This window comes from Aethalodelphis obliquidens, unplaced genomic scaffold, assembly GCF_003676395.1.
Source record: "Aethalodelphis obliquidens isolate GAN/ISIS:26980383/991018 unplaced genomic scaffold, ASM367639v1 scaffold4, whole genome shotgun sequence".
Lineage (NCBI taxonomy): Eukaryota > Metazoa > Chordata > Mammalia > Artiodactyla > Delphinidae > Aethalodelphis > Aethalodelphis obliquidens.
This window is the reverse complement of record NW_020837948.1, coordinates 4,312,016-4,329,563: the sequence shown is the minus strand read 5'-3', so window position 1 is coordinate 4,329,563 and position 17,548 is coordinate 4,312,016. Positions and strand designations below refer to the sequence as shown.

General features: G+C 53.7%; 1 long non-coding RNA gene across 4 annotated transcripts in view; it reads left to right on the top strand.

Annotated features, from left to right (window-relative positions):
- Position 1: 1 nt before the first annotated feature.
- Positions 2 to 17,548, top strand: part of LOC113614934 (uncharacterized) — a 30,771-nt gene continuing 13,224 nt past the window's right edge. For 2 of the 4 annotated variants that reach the window (XR_003430778.1, XR_003430784.1), the window contains exon 1: positions 5,774 to 17,533. This is a non-coding gene — a long non-coding RNA (uncharacterized LOC113614934). Of the gene's footprint in view, positions 3,340 to 5,773; positions 17,534 to 17,548 lie in introns of those variants that run through there. The other 2 variants (XR_003430785.1, XR_003430780.1) reach the window with 2 other exon arrangements.

Here is a 17,548-nt window from a genome sequence, read left to right as displayed (position 1 = left end):
GGGGGGTGGGGAGGTTGGAGGGGGGCGGGACTGGCGGCGGCTGTCCCCGGGGAGCGGCTGCGAACCAATGAGAGCGAGAGAGGACAGGTATGCACCCCCCCCCACACCCCGCCGCGCCTGGCCTCACATCACTCTCGGACAGAAGGACACACAGAGAGGGAGGGAGGAAAAACACAGGGTCATGGAAAGACAGACAAAGAGACGATTACAGACCTGAGAATAGAGACACACGCAAAATAGAGACACTATGGACAGCCAACCGGTTCAGAGACCAGGCTCAGATAGGCATGGATACCTGTTTTTGTTCTTGTGGACATTCTCCTTCCAGGCACAGCCTGGTTGGCTCCAAGTCCCAAGACTGGGTAGTTTGGGGAGGGCAGGGAGGCCCTGGGTAAGGGCAGAGGGCTCCCAGACAAGCTGGGGCTGGTTCCGTGGGCCCAGGCTCCTCTCTAGCTGAGGACACATGTGCTTCCCCACCATGAGCTCACTTTATCAGCGCCCTTGGCCTGTTCTGCTCAGGCACAGAGGGCAAGAGGAAGACGTGATGCTGGCAATGGCCCACCTGCCCTTGGCAGCTCTGGCAAAGGCTTGGTGGCCAGGACAGGGGTGAGCAGTCAGCAGAACCAAGGGGTGTCTCCTTTCCAGGAGTCCACACTCTTCACTTCCTTTGCGAAGTTTTCCAAGCCCCCCAGATTAGAATGGGAACCAGTGGCCTGGCCACCGCAGCCCCTGCACTCTTCAAGAAGCACTGACTGCCCTAGACTGTCATGATCTGGCACGAAGCTCAAGGAGGCAATCGCCCTCAAGGTTCTGCAAGTGCAGGGTCAGGAGGGAGTGTGCCTCCTTCCATTTTGCACCCTGGGCACCTCAGTCCTCACCCTAGTCCCAGCTCTGAGACCCCTACAGGGTCAGCCAAGGTCACAGCCTTGTCTCCCTCCCCCACACCTCCTTCCCCCATCAAGGGGTACAGGATGTGGGAGAGCTTGGTGAGCACCGGCTGCAGGAACCTGTGGGAAGATGAGTTCGTTATTCGCCTCTTCCCCACTGCACCTCGCACCTGCCCACAGGCTTAACAAGAGCAAGCAAGGTGTGCAAGGCCATCCTCGGCCAGAGCGCATTCCCACAAAGCCCAGCTCAGCCCAGGAGAAACGCCTCTGCGAGCTCTTTGTATAACACTGAACTGTGGGCCTGTCCTGACCCTACAGAGGGTTTGACTGCTTGCTAAGTGAGGTGCAGAAATGCTCCGGAGACCCTCCTCAGTGTTTTCCTGCAGTTCCATGGACAAGGCCTGTGGGGAGCCTCCCTGAGCATGGGGGTGGGTGTGGGTGTGAGGTGGAGAGTGGGACCTGGCAGGACTTAGCATGACCCCATCTGCCCACCTTGGTCCTGGGGTGCTGCCCAATGTGCTCCAAGGGCATAGGGCCCTGAGCCCCTGTGCCCGGCCGCTGCTTAGGCCAACTTCTCATCTTCCAGATGGGAAAGCTGGCGCCGAGAGGGGCAAGGTTTATCCATGTTAGCACAGGACAGCCTCCACGTAACAGTGATGCAGCAGCCGTGGATGTGGGCTGCTCAGGCAGGGAGCAGAGTCCCTTTCTCTGAAGGCCTGAGCTATTTGGGATAGCATTTTACTCAGCCAGCAGGATCCCAGGGACATTATGTGAAACCGGAAGAAGCTTCCTCAGGGACACCGTCAGCCAAGGGGAGAGGCAGCATGTGGATTGGATGGAGGGGATTTTATCCAGGTGAAGCCCCTGCTGTCAGTAACCCTCTGGGTCTTGGGTTTTTTGTTTGTTTTTTAAGGTACAACAAAATTAAAATTTTCTTTTTCATTAAAGATTGTGCCCATCTGAAAAATATAAAATGAAGAAAAACATCAAAATATTTTTGGTTTGTAGCTTAGTTTGTGGTTTGGCCTGGAACTTCCTGCATATGTTTGTGTGGGGAGTCATGGTGGCCCTGCCGACCCCCGGCTTCCTCTCCACCCTGCTCATGAGGTCAGGTAAGACAACCAGGCAGTGGCAGGAAGGCTGGGTGCCTCAGCTGGGAGGTCCTAAGTGGAATCTGGGCCAGGCCTCAGCCTTTTGGGCTATAAAGTAAGGGTTTATGGTAAGTGATTTTGGTTTCCAAAATTGTGCTGTGATCATTCAGGAAGTGGGCAAAGAGTAGGGGGTGTCTGCAGAGGACTTGGTGTGGATGGAGGGTCACTGCAGCTCCATTGCTCCTGGTGGGGCAGGGAAATCTCTGCACCTGGGGTCCCTGGCAATGTGCATTCCTTCGTCAGAGCTGCTGCTTTTCATCATCATTTTGCATTTTGCAGGCCTTGCAGCCTGTGAATGGAGGAACTGGGACTTGAACCTGGGCATTGGGTTCCAGAGTCTGAAATGGAGGTGGTGGGCCACCTCCAATTTAGAGCAGTTCTAGTAGCCACGGTTCACACCTCTTTCCATAGGCCAAGCACTTGCTGCTCACAACCTGTGAGACAGACACGCTAGCACCTCCATTTTCCCAAGGAGGAAGCTGCAGCCCCGAGGACTGGTGTCACCTGCCAAGGTCACACGGCTGGGTCAGGGTGCCCTGGAGCCTCAGACTTGGCAGTCTGTTCTCATCTACTCAGTCTTAAGCTGCTTTTGCTAGTGAGAAACTTAACAGAGAGTGTGGCCAAACCGTCTTTCCTGTTGGTAAAGTTGGAGGAGGTATCTTGCCCTTTTTAGGGGGTCCTTTGGTCCCAAAGTGGGAGGGCACTGTTTCTTTTCCAAAAGATGTTCAGAGAGGATGGTCACGTTCCCTGAACATCCCCAGGCAGGAAATTAAACAAGGTTGGTGCTGAGTAAATGCAGAGATGAAGTTTACACAGCTCTTTACACAAGCCAGAGCGACCTTCCATTAGGAAGCTTTGTGTACCCATACATTTAAGTCTCGGGAAAGATTATAAAGGGCCTTGGAGGTTGGCTTTGACAGGCAGAGGTCACAGGGCTGGGATCCCTGCGGGACCTCTTCCCCATTACGTGGTCGCTGAGTGACACACGCTCCCTCCCTGCTGGCCTGTCTGCGGAGAGACCAAGAGAGTCGAGGCAAGGGTGCCTTTCCTGCTGCGATGGGGCCATTCGTTAGCTGTTAAATGGAAACTTGGGAGACTGCAAGCATTACAGCCCCAGGATTTCATAAACTGCTGCACCGGTCCTTGGTGCCTGGTAAAGCTATTTTTATTTCTTCTGCTCACTAGGGGAATTATTATTAAAGCACTCAGCATCACCAAGAGGCTGGGGTGAAGATCAAGGGTGAAGTGTTGCTGTCTGAGGTTGGAGTTCATTGCTGCTGGTGTTGGTTTCCCTGTGTACTGTGAGTATTTAACCGCTGGAGTGGAGTGGTCTCCGCATCCTCTGGGAACGCTGGTGGTGCCCTTGCTTGCAGACTTTTATTTTAACCATCGCCCTTGGCAATGTTTTTGTTTTGTTTTGTTTGGGTTTGTGTGTGTTTTTGGTTTTGTGTTGTTTGTTTTCATTTTTGTTTGGTACAGATGGCTTTGGCAACCATAGTGATTTGTGACTGAAGGTTGCATTTTAGAATGTCCATTTTAAGAACTGAATAGCAAGTAGGCCAAGCCCAGGCTCTGAAATGAAGTGATTTTCCAAATGGAAGCAGACAGCAGTGGGTTTGGAGAATGGTCATGCCAGGGCTTTCGAGGGGTTGCAGTCTGGTTTGTGAAACAGGAAAACTGGAGAAAGGGTGGGGTATGAGGGAGAGACGGTTCTGGAAGGAAAGAGCTCACAAAAGGTCTCCAATCCCAGAAAGGGCGTCTCCACCTCTGTCCTCTGATCCCACGGGCCTGTGGGTCTCTTAAGGTCAGGGGGTGAGATGGAGGGTCAGTGACATGATTCACGGGCTGCCTGGGACCTGGGTGTGCAGGCTGTGGGTGCTGGCTCTGTCTCTGGTGATGGGGTGACTCTGGACATTTTTTGGACAAAGTCTCACTGGTTAGTGCCTCAACATCCTTCTCTTTGGTTTCAGTGACATGTGACCTCGCCTGCCTTTCTGAGTCCCTCTGGCTGTGTGGCCTCCAGCCAAGTGGGTTCCAGTGACACAAGGCTTGCAGGCTGCTGAGACATATTGCCACCCCCGGGCGCCATCACCTAGCCTCCTGTGGGAAGGACAGGGGTTTGCGTGAAGGTGAACCTGCACTCCTGCTGCTGCCTGGGCCTGACCGGGTGTTGGGTGGAGTCAGAGTAGGGTCATTGCACACTAAGGAACAGGCCACTGCTCTGGCCAAGAGTGGGATGTAGGCTGAAGCTGGCATGGAGCCAGCCTATGCCAAAAGGAATGGGACTGTTGTTTGAGATTAGTAGCCAGGCTCAGGGGTACCTGGCCTTCTGGCTGGGGCCCTCTGGTCCCTGTATCAAGGCAGGGGGTACCTGGCCTGTGAGGTTACACTTGGAGGGACACTGAGAGCCAGAGGGGATGCCTGGGGCCCAGAAGTGGTGACCGGCAGCAAGGCAGGGTGGGGGTACGTTTAGTCAATTAAGAGGCCCCCCAACCCACCCCATCTGTGGCATGTTGGAGAACTACTTCATGCAAAGGTCTGGGGCTTGGTGGTGAGGCCAGGGCAAAGGAGCTCACTCAGGAAGAGCTGGCTCTTTTTGGATTGAATTGCCTAAGGTTTGGTACGCATACATCAAGTGGCATGCAAGATTATTTTAGATGGCACGTGGGTACGGCATTAAACATCATCGAATCACACAATGCGAAAGTTAATGTCTCATAATCAGCTTTAATTATTCTGATGATGGCAAGAGGAAAAATCCAGTTTGGTCCTGTGTCAGTCTGGATCCTCTGAGAAGCACATGCAAGAGATTTACTGGTAGAAATGCCTGTTGAGGATAAAAGGTGTGGGAGCTGGAGTACACTGGGAGAGCCTCCAGGTAACAGTGCGGGTCTGACACCTCTAAGAGGAAAGGGGTAGGAAGGACTTGGTAGGAAGCACCACAAGCTAAAAATGTCTCATGCAGGCCAGTGGGCGGCCTGTCAGAAGAGCCCCGTCAGGCAGGATGTATGCAGCTTTGCGGAGTTGGGCTCAGAGCGTGGTCAAGAGTAGCATCATCTGTCCCCTGCTGGGACTGGTGACCTTTCACATGGGGCTCTTGAGGCCTGAAGGAAGGGACAGCTGCCAGGGGTTGAAGTCCTAGCCAGACTCACCTCTCCTCAGAAGCCCCCCTCCTCGCCCCTAGCCCCTGGTAACCTTTCCTCTCTGGCCTCGCCCCCCGACAGTCTCCAGCTATTTACTGATGGCTTTGACTGGGTACCTCAGATTCAGAGTCTTCCAAGGGTGAGAGTTGCACCCTTGGGTTCTGAGTCTGGGCTAAGGTCAGAGCCCTGGGTCCCAGCCAGACCCCCTCAAAGCCAGTGCTTTGTTTTTGTGGTCAGTGGTATAAAGTTCACGTGTGTCCTCTCATTGCCGTCGGCATTGCCGCGGGGGCTCCTACGGCCCAGGTGCTGAGCCCGCTGCCCTGCCCTGTGCTCTGTGGTCCATCCTTAGGGGCAGATGCAGGTTTTGTGGAGCCTGCAGCTCCTGCATCTCAGGGGCCCTCTCTGAGAACAACAGCACAATATTAGGTTTTTTTGTTTTTTTTGCGGTACGCGGGCCTCTCACTGTTGTGGCCTCTCCCGTTGCGGAGCACAGGCTCCGGACGCGCAGGCTCAGCGGCCATGGCTCATGGGCCCAGCCGCTCTGCGGCATGTGGGATCTTCCCGGACCGGGGCACGAACCCGTGTCCCCTGCATCGGCAGGCGGACTCTCAACCACTGCGCCACCAGGCAAGCCCCCAAATTAGGTTTTAAAGTAAATAATTATTTAGAATGAGAAAGAATCAAAATAAACGAAAAAGCTGACCAAGATCCAACGTCCAGGAAAACAATCCAGACTGGCTTCTGGGGCCATACGACTCAAACCACAGTTCCCTTCCATCATCACATTCCTCGGTACCCGGTGTTTGGTGACAACTCCATATCTGGTCCCCCCTCTGACCCTGCACCTTCGTGTCCTGACACCTGTGAGCTGAAGTGGTGGGAGTTCTCCTGGGATCCCCAGTGGAGGGCTGGCGGTACCTTACCTCTAAAGTAACTGGAAACCACTTAGTTACATGCACTAACACTTGGAGGAAATGTATCTCCAACTTGGCCTCCTCTCAGCTGGATTGCCCGAGTTTCCACGTTTCCTTCAGTGCCACCCAACCTGAGGAAAAGTGTGATGGGGGAATTTGTAGTGGAAAACAATAGTCTTAGCTGTTGCTTTTGCAAATTTTATAAACACATGACAGGTCAATGTGAACTGGGTGGGGGGGTGGGCTGAAGCTTAAGCTTCATTGCCTCACCGTAAACCCAGCTGGATCCATCCTGAACACGTTCCTCTGCCAGAGGGAACCTGTTATCCTTAGGTCACTGTCCGAGTCAGTGACCTACAGTGGCTCCCACTGACCTTTCTAAAATGAAACTCATTCCCCTTGATTTTTATTCTGGTTGTAAAAGTAGTATTTGGTCATTACTGAGAAAATATAAACAAGGGTAAAGGAGACAATGAACGTCATCCTGGAGCAAACCCTGCAGGCAAGCAGTAACAATTTAGTTTCAGTCTTCCATCCTCTGCTAGGGGTTTGACAGGACATTGAGACAGGTTGGAATGTCCAGACGCCCGCACGTGGGCTCGCATTGTGCTCCCCCTTTCAGCCTGGCTGGTTATGTAGCACGGGGAGTGACAGGGTCCGGATCCTGGTCAGAGGCTATGAGCAGATGGGACCATGGATGTGGGGACAGGCCGGAGAAAGACCCCCTGACTGAAGAAGCAGCACATTGGTGTTAAAGAATGTGCTGATTCACATGAAGAAACCTGAGAGAATGTCCTTTTTGCTCTGTCAGTTCTTCACAGGGAGGGAGGGACAAATATGCCCATGGCCTGATTCATGAGGAAATGTGATTATTTAAAAAAAAGTTTTAAGTGAGAGAACTGAAGCTGTCCTTTAAGTGGCATTTTCAAACCTAAATTAGAAACTACATTAGCATTGCCATTTGATGCTGAGGCACAAGAAGTTTGGCCTGTTCCTCCCCTGGGGCTCAGGCTCCCAGGTCAGAAGTTAGGGGGCCTCCATCTGAGAAGGTTTCTTCTGGAGAGTCATGCGTGGTCCCTGCACCTCAGTACTGCTGGGGAAGGGGCTTTTCCCACCACTCCCTAAGGAGGCTGCCTGCAGGCTGTCTCTGCTGGATGGGAGAAGTGGGCTGGATGACTGGGAATCATCTGGCCCTTCTTTGAGAAAGCCTTTAAAATGACACTCCCCCAGATACAGTGTTGAGTGGATTTTCTCAACATCTCAACTGCAACCAAAGAGGGAAAACAGGAAGATGCATGGGGGTGTTAAGGGCATTCGAGAAATGACAGTCCCCCATCCAGCCCGGTGGGGTCCTGAGTTCACTGGCCCGGGCAAGTAAGGGAGTGTCCTGCACTGCCCCACAAGGGTTGCTGAGCCGTGGGGTAGTGTTCTCCAGGGACTGGGTCTGTGTCCCCTTATGGTACCTGTTCTCCCCAAACCCCTTCACAATCACCTGGGAGCTTTTAAAATGCACGTTCTGTCTCAACCCTGAAGATTTGCATCTAGCATTTGGAGCTGGGAGTGCACATGCGTGTTTGTGTGTGTGTGTGTGAGATATGTCCTCAAGCACTGACCAAGGCGTCCTCCTGTGTGCCCTGACACCTGTGATCCTTGCTTGCAGGCAGACGGCAGTCAGACTGCCCAACATTAACTGCCTCAGGGAAGGGATGACAGATTTAACAAAGGAGTCAAATTACTGGTTTTTGAGTACCAAAAGTCTAGGCCTTGGTATAAAGTTTGGAACAAGACATGATGAGTGAGGGCAGGGCCGTGGCTGGCACATATGGCACCTGTGGGTGAATTGTGAGAAGGTGCCTTTCTGCTTGCCAGGGCAAGGGCAGATTTTAGCCTCTGGTTGTGCCCTACCCCATAGCAGGCCACATTTGTGCAGTGCACACACTGCTTAACCTTATGTGGTAGCCCTTAGAAGAGATCTCCCTGATTTGGGGGCAGGGCCGGGAGGGAGGTGAGGAGAAGAGAGCTGGTGGGAAGACGAGGCGACCTTAGATGCTGGTGGGTCCCTGAGAAGGGAGCACAGGGGCTCTCTGCCTTGGAACAGAGAACAGAAACGCAGAGGGTTTTGGGGAACAGGGTGCGGAGGGAGATAATAGATAGCTTTCTTGGGTAGAGTCCTAGGGAGGCAGAAGCCCCAGAGTGTGGATGGCTCCCCCAGCCCCACCGGGTGCGAGGCGGCAGAATAACTCCTGCAAGCTCAGCTTAGCATATGTGGAAGTGCCAGGGGAGGGGGCACAGCTAGCTTCCTCCGGCTCTACAGCGGTTGGGAGACAGAGGAGGGCTTCTGTGCCAGTGCTCCAAGGAGGCCATGACAGTGGCAGGACGTGCCTGAGGACGTCTTTGGGATGGGAATGAGGGTCTGTGTGGCAGGGGCTTGCAGGGCTGACCTTTCAGAAGCAGAGAGAACAGCGGTGGTGGACACCGGTGCAGGGAGGACCACCCACCTTCAGTCCGCAGAATTTAGCTCAGGGCCAGGAAAGTAGGTGTGGGGACTCGGAACTTTGATTTCTACCACTTCAGGGGCAGGATCCTTGCAGAAATCGACTCATGGAAAAGTAGCGGGACATTTCTTACCCACTTGAGGTTGTGGATTAAGACTGATATAATATGCAAAGAAAACCATAAGTAAATACCTCCTAATAATGATCTCTGCATGGTAGGATTAAGGGCAATTTTCTTTTTCTCCTTTTTGAGTGCTGAGGTTTTTGAAAATTTTTCCAGTGACCATGTTTGCTTATTTAAATGAGAATAATAATGTTTTAAAAACTGTAATTTGCTTTTTTATCTCTCTCCCCTCTCTGGGGTCCTCGTTCCTTAAGTGCCTCATCCGTCACGCTTCCTTCAGCCCCTCTGAGCCTCCTCCCTGCCCCAACCTGGCAGGCACTGGCTGAAGGTGGGGCTGGAGCCCAGGAAGGTAGCGGCCCTAGTCAGGAGTCCTGGAGTCATGATGACACCGACAACACCGTCACCAAGGACACTTTCCTGTCCTCTCTGCACCCACTTGAGAGGACAGCCAGGGTGGAAGAGATACTCTTATCATTTTTGGCGTTGGGGAGATTGTCTCTCCTCCCCCCCAGGTAGGAGGGTGTAGGCTGGGCTCTGCTGAGCCAGAGGGTGAGTGGGCTGGGCCTTTCCACTGTCCAGACTCCCAAATGACACCCTTTCCCAGAATCTGCTGCTCGGGCCCCTCAGAGCCCTTGCTCGAGAAGGCCCATGTGGGCCAGTCAGGCCATTTGGAGAGAAAGGGAGAAGATGCCAAGCCAGTGGGCCCCTTTAAGGCATCCCTGCCTGGGAGGGGGGCCGGGATGAAAATAGAGCGGTGGCCGGAGCAGGGCTTAGTGAGCTGGAGGGAGAAACGTGCTGATTATTAAAGACCGAATTACCTGGGTCTAATTACAAACACACTTAAGCAGCACATTTCTTCCTGATACACAACAGAAGTGGCTCAGATTCTATCACAAAGAGTCGGAAAGGGTGATAAAAATAAAAAACGGATCTCAGCCGTGTGTCTTTCCCCGCTCTCCCTCCCTCCCCCAATTAGTTGTGGTGGGAAGAGAAGTGGACCTCCCCCCGCCCCCCAACCAACTTGCTCAGCCTGGTGGGAGCTTGGAGCGTTCTCCCTGCCATTTCTGTTGGCAGAACCCGCCTGCATGGGGATGGAGGAGATGGAGGGATGAGGGGTCCCTCCCAGGACATCCAGGAAGCTTGCTGTCCTCACTGGGGCAGGTTGTCTGCTCAGGGATCTGCTCTCTGACTCCAGGTGAGCCCTAAGGTCGCAGGACAGAGGCATCTCTCTGCCTGTGCCCCCGTGCAGGCATGACATTTCCTCACCTCCAAGAAACAGGACACCAAATCCAAACAAGGCCATCCCTGGAGAATGTTATTACCCAGCCCCTGTTAGTGTTTCCAGTCCCTTTACTGTGTTTTCACTTCATAATGATGCTGTTTGATAATGGTTATGCAACATAGGATAGAGTGGGGTTGAACTGCCCATCCCTACTTTTTTTCTTAGTGCCTCCAATTCTTTATGCCCCATCTTTTCTACATGTCCAAATGTTACACATCCTTCCAAAACTTCACCTTGGTGAAGACAAGAGAGCTAGCAAGAGCGCTAGACCATGAGTGCCCATCAGTCAAGCAACTTGATAACTATACTGTTTGGCAACGGGGCTTCTGTAGCAATGGTGTCCAAATACAGTCGACCCTCAGGAGCATCTTAAAATATAGATTCCTAGGCTCACTCCCTGTCTGGCAATCTACAGTATCAGCAAGTGTCCCCAGGGATTCTGAGGCAGGGAGTCCTAGGACTGCACTGAGAAATGCCCTGAAAGACTTGTCCCTCCTGCCCCAGGCTGCCTCCCAGGACAGGGCTTCTACACATGTTGTCCAGCCGAAGGGCACCCCTCCCATTCATCTGTGTTCATGGGCACCCACCCTGCACCCAGTCCCGTTCACCAGGCTCAGGGGCCCCGGGGGTTGAACTTCCACTCAATGGGACCGTTGCATCGCATAAGCTCTTTTCTATGCAAAGAGGATAACAAATCCTGCCCTGCCCACCTGGCTGGGTTGTTGTTTGAATTAAGTGAGATAAGGGATGTGAAAGTGCTCTGAGAGCTGTAAGGCTGGGAATCGAAGGGAAGGTTATCTGTGCCCGCTAGGCAACGATTCACTGACTGTCTTGTGACGTCGCCTCTGTACTGTCCACCACGCTTATTAAAAATCTCACAAATCTACTTAACCACTCCCAGCCGAGGGCTTGGCTTCGCTGACTGGCTGCATTCAGCTTGTTCAGCAAAGCCTGCCTCCTTCCACAAGATGGCCAGAGCGGTGTTGTTGGTTTCTGTTGGTGGACAGAAACAGGATTTCTTCCCAGGTGGAGCAAAGCTGACCTGGGTAGATGGGAGCCCACACTGTGGCTTCATTAACACTTGCTGACTTGTGTTCTTGGGCTGTTGATTGAGGCCCCAGGAGTAAGTCATTCCCTTGGGGTGAATGGGTAAGATGCCTCTCCTCTGGTGGGGGGACCGTGCTTTGGTTCCTTTGTTTGAGTTATCTACCGCTTGGGTGAGACGCCACCTCCAAACTTAGTCTTAAAACAACACTCTATTGTTTCCCGTGATTCCGTGGTTGACAGGCTTCAGCTGGGCGGTTCTGCTCCCCGCGGCTGACCCGCTGCCGAGCCTACTCTCAGTTGGGAGCTTGGCTCCACTGGAAAGGACCAGAGGCTTCTCACCCTCCCAGGTTTCTCTCCACGGCGTCTGCACAGTGAGTTGTGCAGCCGAGCTTCTCCACGACGTAGCAGCCGCCTACCACGAGGACGAGCCCCTGCTTACGGAGCCGCTGCTGGTGCTCAGCCGGACCCCCCGAGTCACAGGACCAAGCCTAGCGTCCACGTGGGAGGGGAAGAAGCAAAGGCAGGCGGCCGCAGAGGCATGCGTCCTGGGGGCCCCTGATGTGCTAATTCCCCACAAACTCACTTTCTTTCTTGGGAAGTCACCCCCGTACATCATAGAAGAGTGCAGCAGCCAGGCTTGTGTTTACCTGCTCTCTTTCCACTGGCGCCAGTGTTGCTGGGCTTGGAGGCCTGGGGTGTGACTTGGGGAAGTTCCAGAGACCCCCGCTCCTATGCTCTGTGCCAACGGTGGCTTCTGTCCCTGGGCGACCACAGCCTGTACAGAGGAGACTCAGAGGCCTGACAGGTAAGCAGTTTCTCTGTTACTTTCTGCAGTAGCACAGCTGCACACGCATGCTGCCTCTTGCATGTCAGTTCTGGTCTTCTCTTTCGGGGGTGGCCTCCGCAGAGGCCTGTGGGAGCCCCTGCACAGGCTCCATGAAGATGGTGCCACAGACCTTGTCACTCTTCATGTTTGCTTGGGTTGCCTCAGGTCTCTGCCGCCAGGGGACCCGTGTGACAGTGTGTGGGGGGCCCTGCCTCCTCTGGCTGGAGAGTGCTGGGAGCCAGATCTCATTCTCACCTCCAAACCCCTCTCCTCACGTCTCTGACCAAGTGGTGGGCGCCGGGGGTGACGAGCGGGGTCTTGGTGTGGCCTCGGGTCTCTTCAGAGCTGCGGGCACCTGGCCCAGGACCCTGTGGGTAGATGTGCACCTGGGCTGTGGGAGTGACAGTTCCTTTGGTTTCCTCACACATCTGGGCTTTTGTCTCAAACCTTCGGCTCCGTTTTCTGGAAGAGGTCCCTTCTGTTTCACCTCAGGCTGAATCTTTCATGTAATATGTATGTATGCAGGGAGAGGACAGACTGGAGGGTCTTTAAGAATCAGCAAAATGGTATTTCTACCCTTTGGGAGAAAAATTGAGGATGTGTCCAGAGTGACTAGAATACTGATCTGTACCAGCCTCTCGCTGCAGCCTCAGCACAATGGGAATCACTCACCTCTGAGTCGCTGCCATTCACCTGGAGGCTCGGAAGTCCCAGGGCGCGGGAACACATCCGTGTGTCTTTGGAGAGGGACATCATGAGACACTCTGGCCCCCCAGCCCCATGGCCTTTGCTGAGGCTCAGAATACACATTCTGTTCATGCTTCTTGTGACAGACAGTGATGATGCTGTGAGCATCTTTACGTGAAGACGTGTCTGAAAAAGCAGCTATGCTCTCAGAACATTCACCTTCATCCGGGCTCCACAGGCCTTGGGGGCTTCTAATTTAGTTTTGCAGGCTGGGGAGCCACCAGAGGCTGTGGTTTGCGGGGATGTTTGTCTTGTGATTGATTGGAGCTGAGAGTGAAACCCTGGGGCTCTGTTCTGTTGTACCCTTGAAGGGATCAGGAGTTGCTTCCTCCCTCGAGGAGACTGACCCAGCTCCGGTCTGGGGTGGTCACTGCTCCCCCAGCACCACCAGTCTGAAAACCCTATGAGTCACTGGTACAGCTGCTGGGATTCATGCTACTCTCAACGATCTAAGCTCACCGATAGCAGCACAAGTCCCCCAAATCCAGTATTGAGTTGTATCGTTACTTATGTAACCTGAATAGTCCACTTCACCAGCCTGCACCTGCAAGTAAGGCTACATTTCCTCCTTAGAGCAGGAACCTCGTCAGCCAGAAATTGGTTATCCTCAAACTCTTTGCTGGTTGTTTTGGGGGTTTCTGAGTGGTTAGCCCCCCAAACAAGGGTGATAACTGTAGTCACTATGCCCGCTGCCTCGTCCCGCTTTCTGCTTTGGCCCCCCTTGGTCTCCCCACTACTAACTGCCAGCAAAGCTGTTGAGAGGTGCCTCACTGGGGCCACTGTCCATCACAGAAGTGCCCAGGGTGCCAGTTCTGGATCCTCTCCCGGTCCTGAGCTGCACCCATCACCTGGGCCCCAGAGCAGCCAGTATGTCCAGCGTCTTGTGGATTCACTCTTGAACAGTTTAACCAGACTGATACCATCACCCACCGTGTCTTCTTTAGAGTCTCAAGAAGAATAACCCTGACAGTTTCTGGCCCTTGCTCCTCTAACTACAGAAATGCAAAACAGCCCCAGGGGGAGGATGGGGCAAATAAGTCCTGGAGTCATTTGTGTTCATCAGGATTCTGAGGATGTAAATGACATCCAGAAACCCAGTGGAAACTAGCATCAACAAACATGAGACTTTATCTGGCAGCAAAGCTGAGAAGGCTTCTGGAACAGTTCCTCAGATGTAGGAAGAGCTTCAGGAAGAAGGGTATCAGGGGTGAGAATGTGGCACAGCTCCCCTCTCCACCTTTCCTCTCTTCCCTCTCCCTCTTTTTTTCTCCTCTCCCCACTCCCCTCCAACCTTTACTTCTTCCCTCTCCTTAATTTCTCATCTGTGACCTCATTTGCAGACAGCCTGTCTGTGTGGCAGGGAGGGGTCTACTGGTGTCCCAGATTCACATTCCCCTGTGCAGCAACCCTACTGGAAAAAAAGATCTCTCTTTCTCAGTGTGTGCATAGATATCTCAGGGCAGGCATGTGATCACCCGGCTTGGGGCTGTGTTGGTTTCAGGGGCATGGGGTACTCTGGTAGGTTGTGTTGCGGTTGGGGTGAGATCTGTTTCCAGCCAAAGAGGGGTCACAGCCACTACAAAGCCTGCACGCTCGTGCCCTCCCCCACTCCACTCCTGCCTGCCCTGCCTTCATCTGCTTTATCCACGAGCACACAGGGCCCTGGAGGTGGTTGGGTGGAAGCGGCACAGTTAGCAGTGCTATCTACCCTGTGAGTGTTGAGTCTGCACTCAGACACCTGAACGAGTCCTGGCGTGCTTTTATTTGCATATACGAGGCCTTCTCTGGCCTTCTGCTTCCCCAGCGCACTGCTGGGACGGCAGGCCGCTGGCCTGGGAGCGTGTGGGGTCAGTGCCACGGGACCCACGGCCTCGTCTGTCAGTGGGCACAGCTGATGGGCTCGTTGGGCCCAGTTATTCCTGATGCAGACACTCTGAGGACGTGGAATCCGTACTTTTTAATCGTACTGTAATGAGAGTGCCCTCCACGCCTGTCCCGCTTGCTCCGGGGAGCCCCATCCTTCCCCCTCCTGCTCCTGCCTCCCTGGATGCCTACGGAGGGCGGCTGGGTGAGGACCTGGTCTTCCAGCTGTGGTCCCAACTCTATGGCCCTGAGCACTGTTCCTCCACAGGCAGGGCCAGGCTGCCTTGGCCTCTCAGCTCTCAGGCCCTCCCCTCCATCCCTCTCCTGCCCCCTCTGAGGGAAGCAGGGCTGGGTAGGGGAGAGCCCTAGCTCCTCAAACACCGCTTCTCTCAAACGTTTTGATTCTTTCCTCAATCCTCTCTCTTCTTTAAAGACTCAGGCCTTTGGGAACCTAAGATCTAGACACCTTTCTTTTTTCCCTGCGTCTCTGTCATTTTTTCCCTGAGGTAAAGGGCCTGGGACATCCCTGTGGCTTGACCGGTGGGAAAGCAGAGGGAGAAACCCGGCTCCTTTACCTAGGAAGAGCCAGCCAGGCGGCCTCTGCTTCGAGGCTGGGGAACCTCGGAAGCTTGCTGTGTCTGCAGAGAGGGCGGAAGGGGGTTTGCTGCCTGGTTAACCAGCCTGGGTTGATTGAGGTCCGCGTGCTTCTCCTGGAGTCCCTTCTCGCTAGTAGATCACCCTTCAAGGGGTAAGAGGAAGGGATGGGATAAACATAGAATGGGGCGTGGCCTGCCTGCCACAGCGGGATCAAAACTCCTAATTCCTGTCAGCCCCCCAGAGCCTCAGGCTCTACCCTTTACAGAAGCATTAATGAGTGCTTTCAGGAGCGACAGGCCGTGAGGCTGCTTATTTTTAACCAGACAACGGAGGCTGAGCTCCTGAGTGGGACAAGGTGTCTCAGTCTCCCTGAGGCAAGCAGACCTGGAGGTGTCTGTCCCGGGCTTCCCAGGCCTGCAGCCGCTGGGAGGAACATTTGCAGAGTCGCACCCAGGTTAGGGAATCTCCTTCGGCCTGGGCTGCTTTGACCAGTGTTTTGTCTCCTGGGCCTCCTTGGGACGGAGGGAGGTGCTCTGTGATGGGCAGAGGAGGCCGGCTGTGCTTTCTCAAGTGTGTGAGCTCTCCTGCTTCAGAAATAGCTCTGGGTACTAATTGGGGGTTTTTGCCCAGGAAGTGTTACTAGGATCTGTCAGGTCCTACTAGGAACCATCGGAAGGTGACAAGTCGCTGGAGACCTTGACACTTAACCACTGGTTACCCAGAAACCTGGACAGGGCCGCCTCTCCGGAGCCCCACAGCACTGGGAGACAGGTTACAAGCATACACTAAAGTTACAGACTAAATAATGACTGTTGTGTAGAGGGCTGCGAGGGGACAGATCGGGTGCTTTGGGAAGTGTGAGTCTGGGGGGGGCCTGGGCCCTTTCTCCTCCCCCTCTCTGTACTTGTGCCTTTCCCAGACTCCGTTCCTCTGTCTCCTGCTTCGTCTCTCCAAGAACTGCTTCTCCTGCCTGGCTAATTCCACAGGAGCCAAGGAAATGGGGGAAAGTAAGGGAGGTTGTCAGTGCCTGGAAAACCACTAAGCCCCTGCCTCCGGCTCCAGGCTGCCAGCTCTGCCAGCCCTCGGTCCCAAGGCCTCTCCAGCAGCTTTCCATGAAAGAGACGTCCCTCCCCGCCTCCACCACCCTCTGGCAGCCATGAATCCGTTCCTGGACTACCGTCACCCCCCCTAGATGTGGCAGCCAGGGCCTAACGGGCGCTGCTAGTTTTCGTTCCCAGTTTTCAGTTACTTAGTGGGACTTGTTTTCCTTTATCTCCTTAAGGGGCAAATTGGAGACTTGGGTTTGATAGGAAAAGATCACCCCAGGACTTGAAAAATAGGGTTGCCAGCTGCCTCTGGTAGAAAAGGCAGATAGGGAAATTGAATAATGCATCTTAGAAATGTTTATTAGCATTCTGATGATGATAAGTGAGGGATCGGAAAGGAAATCTTCCACAAGTGTTGGCCATTTGTCCCCTGGTCAGGGAGGCTGGTGTGCTTTGTGGGAAGAGTAGTTGATGTATCCCCCACTGGACACATATGTGTCTCATCCCCGATACTTAGCAAGGGACCCGGGAGATTCTGCTGAAGGGATTCAGTCATCATCTGCAGGCTTTTGGGGGTGGTGGTGGTGGAGCCTGGATGAGCCTTTGAGAAAAGCTGCAGGTATTCTCTCCATAACAACGCACCCTCACAAAGACAAGCTCACAATTTGATGGGCACTTCAGGATTCGCAGGTTCTTTGAAATCCATCCATGGACCCTCACATAGACCCCAGGTGAAAAACTCCTGGACCAGAGCTTACATCTGTAAGGCCCCCTGCACATACATGTGCCCCCGATCCCTGTCGGACGCCTCTGCTACCTTCTTGCTGAGCACTGGGTACTGGTGCCAGGAAGGCCTGGGTTGGAGTCCCATTTCAGGGCAACTTCTCCAGTCACCCATCTTGGCTGCCAAGGCCCAACAAATGTGGGCTTTTCTCCCCCTAGAAATGGGGAAGATTTGGCAACACTGGGCCTGCATTCCTTATGGCAACAATTAGCTGGGCTTGGTGTCTGTGCCTGCTTTAGGTAGGGCATGGCTGTCTGGGTTGTCATGGCCTCTTCCCGCCACCTCAATGCTGGGACCAATTCAGTTCTGTTTATCACCCCAGTTGATCTGCACTTTTCTTAGAGCAGAGTTAAGCAAACAGTTTTATCTCTGAAGATATACTGCATATCACAAAACACAAGTCTCCTCATACGTATGCATATAGAAAACACTCATATATGCACATGTACACGCACATACCTGTTTGGCCCACCCAGGTTGTCTGCAAGGCATCTGAATTTGTGACCTGATCCTCTTCCTCCTCATAGGGTTGCTGTGAGGGTTCAGTGGACTGATGCATGCAGAGCCCTCAGCACAGTGCCTGGTACACAGCAGGTGCTCACTCAGCACATCCAGCTGGTGTTACTAGTAAGTGATCCTTGG